This window comes from Oncorhynchus mykiss, chromosome 16, assembly GCF_057628025.1.
Source record: "Oncorhynchus mykiss isolate SJ-2025 chromosome 16, ASM5762802v1, whole genome shotgun sequence".
Taxonomy (NCBI): Eukaryota; Metazoa; Chordata; class Actinopteri; order Salmoniformes; family Salmonidae; genus Oncorhynchus; species Oncorhynchus mykiss.
In genome coordinates this window covers 59,869,726-59,879,979 of record NC_143037.1, presented here as the reverse complement: position 1 = coordinate 59,879,979, position 10,254 = coordinate 59,869,726, and the positions used below count along the sequence as shown (strand labels likewise).

The 10,254-nt window shown below is 41.1% G+C and overlaps 1 long non-coding RNA gene across 1 annotated transcript; it reads right to left on the bottom strand.

Moving 5' to 3' along the window:
• Positions 1 to 6,488: 6,488 nt before the first annotated feature.
• Positions 6,489 to 9,953, bottom strand: LOC149976941 (uncharacterized). Its single transcript, XR_016487416.1, has 2 exons — positions 9,869 to 9,953; positions 6,489 to 9,275 (listed from the first exon to the last, which is right to left on the bottom strand). It is a non-coding gene; the product is annotated as an uncharacterized LOC149976941 (long non-coding RNA).
• Between the last annotated feature and the right edge of the window lie 301 nt (positions 9,954 to 10,254).

Below are 10,254 nucleotides of genomic sequence, written 5' to 3'. Positions count from 1 at the left end.
CGCGCTACATGAGAAAGAGAACGCTGCTCAATAGGACCGATAACTCTCCCCCTCTTCTTTTTGAATCCTCTCCTCTTTTCTCCATTCACTCTTTCTAAATATATAATCTCCCGTTCCAATCTGTGCTGTTCTGCAGGGCCTGGTGCGGAGAGGGAAGGGTAAGAATGATAGGAGAGAGATGGAGGCGCTCATAGGTCATGGCTGTAGACTTGTTTGAAGCTCAATGGGGAGGGATGGTGAGTGGGCTTCACCACACCAAAGGCATTGTAAATTACCTCAGAGTAGAGCAGGGGATACAGCATGGAAATGGGGAGCAGTGGGAGAGGCAGACAGGCAGTGAGACACTGTGCCCTGTGGCTGTGCAGCCTGGCTGTAAAAACCCCTGAGAACGGCAATAGCTGTCAAATAAAGCAGGTAGTGGTCAATAACCTGGCCTTCCACAGGTCTCTGGAGCCTGACACTCACTCACTCACTGTCTGTCTGTCTGTCTGTCTGTCTGTCTGTCTGTCTGTCTGTCTGTCTGTCTGTCTGTCTGTCTGTCTGTCTGTCTGTCTGTCTGTCTGTCTGTCTGTCTGTCTGTCTGTCTGTCTGTCTGTTGTAAAGAGTGTCTCTTCTGTCTGCCTAAATCAAATCAAATCTTTATTTGTCACATACACATGGTTAGCAGATGTTAATGCGAGTGTAGCGAAATGCTTGTGCTTCTAGTTCCGACAATGCAGTAATAACCAACGGGTAATCTAACCTAACAACTCCACAACTACTACATGTAGTTAGCAAAGGGATAAAGGGATAAAGAATATGTACATAAAGATATATGAATGAGTGATGGTACAGAACGGCATAGGCAAGATGCAGTAGATGGTATCGAGTACAGTATATGCATATGAGATGTGTAATGTAGGGTATGTAAACATTAAAGTGGCATAGTTTAAAGTGGCTAGTGATACATGTATTACATAAAGATGGCAAGATGCAGGAGATGATATAGAGTACAGTATATACATATACATATGAGATGAGTAATGTAGGGTATGTAAACATTATATTAAGTGGCATTGTTTAAAAACCTGTTATGGCTGCAATCCCGATATTGGGATAAGTGTCATCAACAACCGCTGAATAGCATAGCATTACATACAATAAACATTACTATAAATGTTTATATTCATGAAATCACAAGTGCAATATAGGAAAACACAGTTTAGCCTTTTGTTAATCCACCTGTCGTGTCAGATTTTGAAATTATGCTTTACAGAGAAAGAAATCCAAGCGTTTGTGTAAGTTTATCGATCGCACGATAAACATTAAGTACACTTAGCATCAGGTAGCTAGGTCACAAAAATCAGAAAAGCAAATCAAATGAATCGTTTACCTTTGATGATCTTTGGATGTTTTCACTCACGAGACTCCCAGTTACACAACAAATGTTGCTTTTGTTCCATAAAGATTATTTTTAGATCCAAAATACCTCCGTTTGTTTGGCGCGTTATGTTCAGAAATACACAGGAAAGAGCGGTCACGACAACACAGACGAAAATTCCAAATAGTTTCCATAATGTCCACAGAAACATGTCAAACGTTTTTTTACAATCAATCCTCAGGTTGTTTTTCAAATATATAATCGATAACATATCAACCGCAAATGTCTTTCACAGTAGGAGAGGGAAAAGCAATACCTATCCAAATTCTGTTGCGCGAGCAAAACTCATGTGACCACTTGACGCGATGTTATCGTTCTGGCTCATTTTTCAAAATACAAGCCTGAAACTATGTCTGAAGACTGTTGACACATTGAGGAAGCGATAGGAACAGGAATCTGGTTCATATCCCTTTAAATGGAGCAAAGGGAGGCTATGTAACATGGAGTTTTCAAAATAGAAGCCACTTCCTGCTTTGATTTTCCTCAGGGTTTCACCTGCAATATCAGTTCTGTTATACTCACAGACAATATTTTGACAGTTTTGGAAACTTTAGAGTGTTTTCTATCCAATACTACTAATAATATGCATATATTAGCTACTGAGACTGAGGAACTGGCCGTTTACAATGGGCACCTTTTCATCCAAGCTACTCAATACTGCCCCTGCAGCCATAAAAAGTAAAGTGGCTAGTGATACACTTTTTACATCAATTTCCATTATTAAAGTGGCTGGAATTGAGTCAGTATGTTGGTAGCAGCCACTCAATGTTAGTGGTGGCTGTTTAACAGTCTGATGGCCTTGAGATAGTTGCTGCTTTTCAGTCTCTCGGTCCCTGCTTTGATACACCTGTACTGACCTCGCCTTCTGGATGATAGCGGGGTGAACAGGCAGTGGCTCGGGTGGTTATTGTCCTTGATGATCTTTATGGCCTTCCTGTGTCTATTGTGCTTTCTTCATCTGTATCACTCTCTCTTTGCAGGTGTATTTGTTTTGTGTGTGTGTCCTCAGAAAAAGTACATATCTAATGCTTAGTAGTTAGGTTTAGGGTTAAGGTAACAGTTAGAGTTAGGGATAGAGGATAGATTAAGGGTTAGAGTTAGGTTTAGGATTAGGATTAGGGGTTAAGGAAAATAGGATTTTGAATGGGAATCAATTGTTTGGTCCCTACAAGGATAGTAAAACAATCATATGTGTGTGTGTGTGTGTGTGTGTGTTGTGCGCGCAATGTGTGTTGTTGTTTTTTTGTCTGCTTCTAGCTGTAGTATAACTTGCCATATAAACAGTAGTAGTAGCTGGCAAGTGTCTTCACAGACATTTTCAATCTATCCTTGATCCAGGCTGTAATCCCAACATGTTTCAAGCTGACCTCTATTGTCCCTGTTCCCAAGAGCTCCAGGGTAACCTACCTAAAAGACTATCGCCCTGTAGCACTCACCTCTTTAATTATGAAGTACTTTGGAAGGCTGATCATGACACACATCAACACCATCGTCACAGACACCCTAGGCTAGATCCATTTCAATTCGCATACAGCCCCAATTTGCATACCGCCATCACAGATCCACAGATGACGCAATCTCAATTGCACTTCACACTGCCCTCTCCCACCGGGACAAGAGGGGAAATAATTATGTGAGAATGCTGTTCATAGACTACAGCTCAGCGTTCAACACCATAGTGCCCTCCAATCTCATCACCAAGCTCGGGACCTTGGGACTGAACCCCTCCCATCCACATTGACGGGGCTGTTGTGGAGCGGGTCAAGAGCTTCAAGTTCCTTGGTTCCACATCACTAAGGACCTAACATGGTCCACACACACCTGCACAGTTGTGAAGAGGGTACAGCAACGCCTCTTTTCCCTCAGGAGGCTGAAAAGATTTGTCATGGGCCCTCGGATCCTCAAAAGGTTCTACAGTTTTTCACTATTGAGAGCATTTTGACTGGCTGCATCACTGCAAATGCACCGCCCTTGACAGCAAATCACTACAGAGGGTGGTGCGGACAGCCCAGTACATCACTGGGGCTGAGCTCCCTGCCACCCAGGACATCTATATCAGGCAGAGTCAGAGGAAGACCTGAAAAATTACCCCAAGACTTCAGCCACCCAAGCCATAGATTGTTTACTCTGCTACCATCCAGCAAACAGTAGCGGAGCATTGGCTCTCTGACGAACAGGCTCCAAGACAGTTTATACCCCCAAGCCATAAGACTTCTAAATAGCCAGACTGCTAAATAGCCAGACTGCTAAATAGTCAATTAATGGTACCCGAAATATGTCACTGACCATACACACACACACATTCACTAGACTATATACAGTGCCTTGCGAAAGTATTCGGCCCCCTTGAACTTTGCGACCTTTTGCCACATTTCAGGCTTCAAACATAAAGATATAAAACTGTATTTTTTGTGTGAAGAATCAACAACAAGTGGGACACAATCATGAAGTGGAACGACATTTATTGGATATTTCAAACTTTTTTTAACAAATCAAAAACTGAAAAATTGGGCGTGCAAAATTATTCAGCCCCTTTACTTTCAGTGCAGCAAACTCTCTCCAGAAGTTCAATGAGGATCTCTGAATGATCCAATGTTGACCTAAATGACTAATGATTATAAATACAATCCACCTGTGTGTAATCAAGTCTCTGTATAAATGCACCTGCACTGTGATAGTCTTAGAGGTCCGTTAAAAGCGCAGAGAGCATCATGAAGAACAAGGAACACACCAGGCAGGTCCGAGATACTGTTGTGAAGAAGTTTAAAGCTGGATTTGGATACAAAAGATTTCCCAAGCTTTAAACATCCCAAGGAGCACTGCGCAAGCGATAATATTGAAATGGAAGGAGTATCAGACCACTGCAAATCTACCAAGACCTGGCCGTCCCTCTAAACTTTCAGCTCATACAGGGAGAAGACTGATCAGAGATGCAGCCAAGAGGCCCATAATCACTCTGGATGAACTGCAGAGATCTACAGCTGAGGTGGGAGACTCTGTCCATAGGACAACAATCAGTCATATATTGCACAAATCTGGCCTTTATGGAAGAGTGGCAAGAAGAAAGCCATTTCTTAAAGATATCCATAAAAAGTGTTGTTTAAAGTTTGCCACAAGCCACCTGGGAGACACACCAAACATGTGGAAGAAGGTGCTCTGGTCAGATGAAACCAAAATTGAACTTTTTGGCAACAATGCAAAACGTTATGTTTGGCGTAAAAGCAACACAGCTGAACACACCATCCCCACTGTCAAACATGGTGGTGGCAGCATCATGGTTTGGGCCTGCTTTTCTTCAGCAGGGACAGGGAAGATGGTTAAAATTGATGGGAAGATGGATGGAGCCAAATACAGGACCATTCTGGAAGAAAACCTGATGGAGTCTGCAAAAGACCTGAGACTGGGACGGAGATTTGTCTTTCAACAAGACAATGATCCAAAACATAAAGCAACATCTACAATGGAATGGTTCAAAAATAAACATATCCAGGTGTTAGAATGGCCAAGTCAAAGTCCAGACCTGAATCCAATCGAGAATCTGTGGAAAGAACTGAAAACTGCTGTTCACAAATGCTCTCTATCCAACCTCACTGAGCTCGAGCTGTTTTGCAAGGAGGAATGGGAAAACATTTCAGTCTCTCGATGTGCAAAACTGATAGAGACATACCCCAAGCGACTTACAGCTGTAATCGCAGCAAAAGGTGGTGCTACAAAGTATTAACTTAAGGGGGCTGAATAATTTTGCACGCCCAATTTTTCAGTTTTTGATTTGTTAAAAAAGTTTGAAATATCCAATAAATGTCATTCCACTTCATGATTGTGTCCCACTTGTTGATTCTTCACAAAAAAATACAGTGTTATATCTTTATGTTTGAAGCCTGAAATGTGGCAAAAGGTCGCAAAGTTCAAGGGGGCTGAATACTTTCGCTAAGGCACTGTATTTAAACCAAACCAACCACACACACACACACACACACTAGACTAAATATATAAACCAAACCAACCACTCACACACACTACATTGACACTCCCACACAAAACCCACACGCATTCACATACACTACATACCCACGCATAACACACATGCAGACCGACACAACACAAACACACATAGATACACATTACACACACACACACTTTTACACTCATAATGTTACACTGTTCTGTTCTTTATTTTACTTGTATTATTATCTATCCAGATGCCTAGTCACTTTAACCTGCCTTCGTGTACAGATCTACCTTAAAAACTGTACCTCATACCTCTGCACATTGATCTGGTACTGGTACTCCCTGTATATAGCTCCACATTAATCTGGTACTGGTACTCTCTGTATATAGCTCCACATTGATATGGTACTGGTACTCCCTGTATATAGCTCCACATTGATCTGGTACTGGTACTCTCTGTATATAGCTCCACATTGATCTGGTACTGGTACTCCCTGTATATAGCCTCACATTGATCTGGTACTGGTACTCCCTGTATATAGCTCCACATTGATATGGTACTGGTACTCCCTGTATATAGCTCCACATTGATCTGGTACTGGTACTCTCTGTATATAGCTCCACATTGATCTGGTACTGGTACTCCCTGTATATAGCCTCACATTGATCTGGTACTGGTACTCCCTGTATATACTGTAGCTCCATTCTTGTGGATTTGATTTTATTCCTCATGTACCTATTTTATTTTTATTTTTAACTCTGCATTGTTGGGAATGGCTCGTAAGTAAGCATTTCACGGTAAAATCTACACCAGTTGTATTCAGCGCTTGTGACAAATTATATACATATTTTTTTTTATTTTTTTTTTATTTTTTTTATTTTTAATTTATTTTATTTTAGTAGTGCAGGATGGTGATGAAATGTGCATGTGAGAGGCATTACTGGAGACTGTGTCAGCATTTTCCCTCACAGAAATCCATAAATGCCACTATCAGACACATTTTCATTTATATTTGCATTTTTTGTCATTTAGCAAACGTTCTTATCCAGAACAGCTTACAGGAGAAATTGCTTGGCTGTGTTTTAAGCGGGCAGGTGTGATTTCAAACTGTACAACATATTCAGTTCTGTGGGCACGTCAGATGCTGATTTAATTTGCCAATCGTGGCTGATAGTGAGAAGACAGTTAGTCGGCACATCTAGAAAAGCAACAGTGAAGTGCAAGTTATCATTAAGTAAAAAAGCTAATTCATGTGCATGTGCATGTGGGTGCAGTGTTCAGTGTTCACAAGACAAATAACTCTGTGGCTTTTTACAAACATTAAATACTTTTTCAAAAGTTAGGTTCCTTCTCAAAACATAAAAACAATCAAAACTATATTATACCATCAGAATTGAAAATATATTCAGCAAAAGAACACGACTGCCTGCAAAAAGATTACTGCAAGCATACTTATCTTTTGAGTCCAAGCAGACAAAACAGAAAAGTCTGTCTTTTAAAAATCCAACTAAATCAATATGTTTCCTTTGCAGTCCCTAAATCAAAATTGGAAGTACATCTAGTCAAAGGTGCAGCATTATGGGCAATTACTTTCCTTTTATGCATATTTCATCAAGCAATTTCAAACACATCAAATCAAACATTATTTCCCATCAAAATAGTAATCATTAAAAAAAACATTGTTTGCAGCATTCATTCATCGGTATCATCACAATCCAATTCCATGTATTCACTAGGCCACTCAGGAACATTCAATGTTGTCTTGGTAAGCAACTCCAGTGTATATTTGGCCTTGTGTTTTAGATTATTGTCCTGCTGAAAGGTGAATTCGTCTCCCAGTGTCTGTTGAAAAGCAGACTGAACCAGACTTTCCTCTAGGATTTTGCCTGTGCGAAGCTGTATTCCGTTTATTTTTATCTTAAGTCCTTGCCGACTCCCTAGTCCTTGCCGATGACAAGCATACCCATAAAATGATGCAGTCACTACCATGCTTGAAAATATGAAGAGTGGTACTCCGTGATGTGTTGTGTTGGATTTGCCCCAAAAATAGTGCTTTGTATTCAGGACAAAAAGTTCATTTCTTTGGCACATGTTTTGGAGTATTACTTAAGTCCCTTGTTACAAACAGGATGCATGTTTTGGAATATTTTTTATTCTGTACAGGTTTCCTTCTTTTCACTCTGACATTTAGGTTAGTATTGTGGAGTAACTACAATGTTACTGATCCATCCTCAGTTTTCTCCTATCACAGCCATTAAACTCAGTAAAGGTTTTAAAATCACCATTGGCCTCATGAGATCTCTGAGCAGTCTCCTTCCTCTTCAGCAACTGAGTTAGGGAGGATGCCTGTACCTTGTAACGGCTTTCGTCGTCAGATGAGGAAGAGTAGTCGGACCAAAGTGCAGCGTGGTAAGTGTTCATATCATTTATTGAACACTAAATACAAAAATAACAAGAGAATAAATGAATCCGAAACAGTCCTGTAAGTTGCAAACACTGATATGGAAAACAACTACCCACAAAAACCCATGTAGGAAAAAGCTACCTAAGTATGGTTCCCAATCAGAGACAACGATAGACAGCTGTCCCTGATTGAGAACCATACCCGGCCAAAACAAAGAAATACAAACACATATAAAAAGAACATAGAATGCCCACTCAAATCACACCCTGACCAACCCAAAAATAGAGACATAAAAAGCTCTCTACGGTCAGGGCGTGACAGTACCTTTGTAGTGACTAGATGTATTGATACACCATCCAAAGCCTAATTAACCATGCTCAAAGGGATATTCAGCATCAGTTTATTTTTTTATACACATCTACCAATCGGTGCCCTTCTTTGCGAAGCATTGAAAAATGTGGAGGGGTTAGCCTGTGTGTGCGGGTATATGTGCGAGTGTGTGTGTATGTGTTTCAGTGTGTCTGAATGTGTGTTTGTGTGGGTTATTGTTTGAATCAATGTTTCTCTTTTTGACAAAGCACTCTGATTTCCTATTCTGTGTGGAACCTGGGGAAGTAGTTGCTGGTGGATGTGAAACAGAGGTGGACATCACATTTCTGGCACTTGGCTTTTGGTGTTTCTGCGCACCCTGGTACCTTGCATCTCCCCTTCTTTTCAGCCATAATCATGTGCGCCTGGCTGTGGCATCCATCAGGGACTGGACTTGGAGCAGCGGGCCCTTTTCTCCTCTCTTTTCCCTTTTCTCCACTCACCAGCAATTGTGGAACTGTGATGACCTTCTTGCACTCCAGACTCTTTACACTTTGGCATAGGCCTTCAGCGATGTATGACTTGAAGGTATACAGCTTAATTTGTTCCTTCTTTCTCATGCCAGTGCCTTCACAATCCCTTCGGTAGATCAGCCAGGTGGTCACGATGATCATATCCAGGAAGTGGAACACCAGCCGGTGGTACCACTTATTTGATCTGATTTTGTTCCGGTACAGTGCAATCAGTGAGTCAAGCAGATCCAGCCCACCCATATTCTTGTTGTATTGTTTCACCACAGCAGGGCAGGGGACTGTGGTGATCATCTTTTGCTTGCGATTCCACCTGTCAACCTCGGTGACTGGGTGGGCTCCAGTGTAATCACTCAGAAGGGTCACTGAGCGGTGTCGTACCACTTCACAATTATTTTGTAGTGAGGTTAAGGGGCTTGTTTGCATTACATTGTATCACATGTAGATTTGACAGCCCTACAATAACGTAGAGAATGTCTTCAGCGAAATACTGCTTGAAGTACTGGAGGGGGGACATGATATCATCATATCTTGAAAGCAGGCCCTGCCATTCAGGGTAAGCATTGAAGTATGCATTAGGCGTGGAACATCAACATGGAACATCAACCTCTGAGACATCTTCATCCTCAGACTCAGTCTCATTGTCAACAGACAAGCATTCTCCTTTAAAAAAAGATAGCAGGAAGCCCAAATTTGAATGTCATATACCCTTCTTCCTCCACTGACACACACACACACACACACACACACACACACACACACACACACACACACGTTACCTCACTGACTGATCCCTAACTGACTCCTGACCTCCTAACTGTCTCTCAAATCTGATTCGGGGATCCACTCTTCCTGACTCTCTTCAAGTTCACTGTCCTCATTGTCACTCTCCTCAAGCTCACTGTCAGATGGAATGACCCTAACTGCTCGATCATGTTCCTTCCGCCCATAAAATGTTATTGTGTCCATTTCCTGTAAGTATCAGTAGATAGTAAATTAAAAACATTGATGGTCATAATTATGCATCTGAGCACATCTCCACACTTTAGCATGATATTGCCTGAACAAAAGTGGTCTAACTGCACAATGTTGCTTTGAGGCAACAAACCAAAAAGCACAATTTTAGTATATAAATAAAAACAAAATAAGTATTTAAACAATCAAACATACAACTTAACATACTCATGTACATGCATATATTCTTTTTATACAAAGTTATTTAAATTTAAACATGTTAAAAAGTTATTTTCTCTTACCAATTGGTGGCACCGTGTCCCATGCAGCTTTGCTTCCTGAAAGGACTGCTTCACCACCAGACAAAAGTCCACACCCACTTCAGCCCCTCATTTCATTGGACACAGACATGTCAGGTGATATCATATATTTATTTAAAGCGGTGTGAGGTCCAAAAAGGTAGTTTGTTGCCTGAGAGCAACAGCATACCTTAGAGGGTTAATCCATTTTAAATTCAAATTTACATTTTGTAACACAACAAAATGTGGAAAAGTGAAGGGGTGTGAATACTTTCTGAAGGCACTGTAGATTTCAACACGGATCCAAAAATTGTTTGTGCTCAATTGAGAAAAACTGTAATGTAGTCTGGAGACCAGTGACAGGGGAATAGCCTCTCTTAGACCATGAG